General features: G+C 42.2%; 1 non-coding gene across 1 annotated transcript; it reads right to left on the reverse strand.

The window, feature by feature from the left end:
* Nucleotides 1–802: 802 nt before the first annotated feature.
* LOC118977036 (U6 spliceosomal RNA) lies at nt 803–905 on the reverse strand. Its single transcript, XR_005064433.1, has one exon. It is a non-coding gene; the product is annotated as a U6 spliceosomal RNA (small nuclear RNA).
* Between the last annotated feature and the right edge of the window lie 255 nt (nt 906–1,160).

Consider the following 1,160-nt stretch of genomic DNA (forward strand, 5'->3'; position numbering starts at 1 on the left):
GGAAGGGACTTGAACATGAGGAACTATCATTAGCCAATATCATGGTGGTATTTTATCATTACATTAGCTGTAATTCTTATTTACATTAAAGGGCAAACTCTTTATGTGACACAGAGGGTGAATTTTTCCTTACACCTGCACTGTGTCTCCAGGCGGACCAAGTGCGAGCACTTTTCAGCCCCCACAGGGGACTACTATTTTGATTTTTACCACCATTAATTTTGCCTGTTTTTTGTAATATATATATATTTTATTTTTGTTTATTTTTTAAATATATTTTACTGATTATACCATTACAGTTGTTGTTCTATTCCCCCCTTCATTGCCCTCCACCCTGCACACCCCTCCCCCACCATCCCCCCCCTTTAGTTTATGACCATGTGTCTCAAGTTCTTTAAATTCTATATTTCCCCTGCTATTCTTGCCCTCCCCCTATCTATTTTCGACTACTGTCTATGTTATTCTCTGTAACTTCTCCCCCCTTCTCCTCCTCCCACCCCCGTTTCTAACCCTCCATGTGTTCTTCATTTCTATGGTTCCACTCCTGATCTAGCTGTCCTCTTGGTTTGCTTCTGTTTTAGGTGTGGTTGTTAATAACTGTGAGTTTGCTGTCCTTTCACTGTTCATATTTTTCATCTTCTTTTTCTTAGGTAAGTCCCTTTAACATTTCATATAATAAGGGCTTGGTGATGATGAACTCCTTGAACTTGACCTTATCTGAGAAGCACTTTATCTGCCCTTCCATTCTAAATGAAAGCTTTGCTGGATAAAGCAATCTTGGATGTAGGTCTTTGGATTTCATAAAAATATGGAGTGCTTCACGAATTTGCGTGTCATCCTTGCGCAGGGGCCATGCGAATCTTCTCTGTATCGTTCCAATTTTAGTCTGCGCTGCCGAAGTGAGCACTATATATTATTTTTAGAGAGAGGAAAAGGGGGAGAGAAACATCAATGTGTGGTTACCTCTCGAGCGCCCCCTACCAGGGACCTGGCCCTCACCCAGGCTTGTGCATTGACTGGGAATTGAATCAGCAACTCTTTGGTTCACAGGCCAGTGCTCAATGCACTGAGCCACACCAGGCAGGGCTGTAGAAATGGAATCCTGCAGTATGTGCTCTTTCGGGTCTGGCTTCTTTCACTCAACATCATTATGTGTTAGT

Source organism: Sturnira hondurensis, unplaced genomic scaffold (genome assembly GCF_014824575.4).
Source record: "Sturnira hondurensis isolate 20B ecotype Veracruz unplaced genomic scaffold, ASM1482457v3 Scaffold0021143, whole genome shotgun sequence".
NCBI lineage: Eukaryota > Metazoa > Chordata > Mammalia > Chiroptera > Phyllostomidae > Sturnira > Sturnira hondurensis.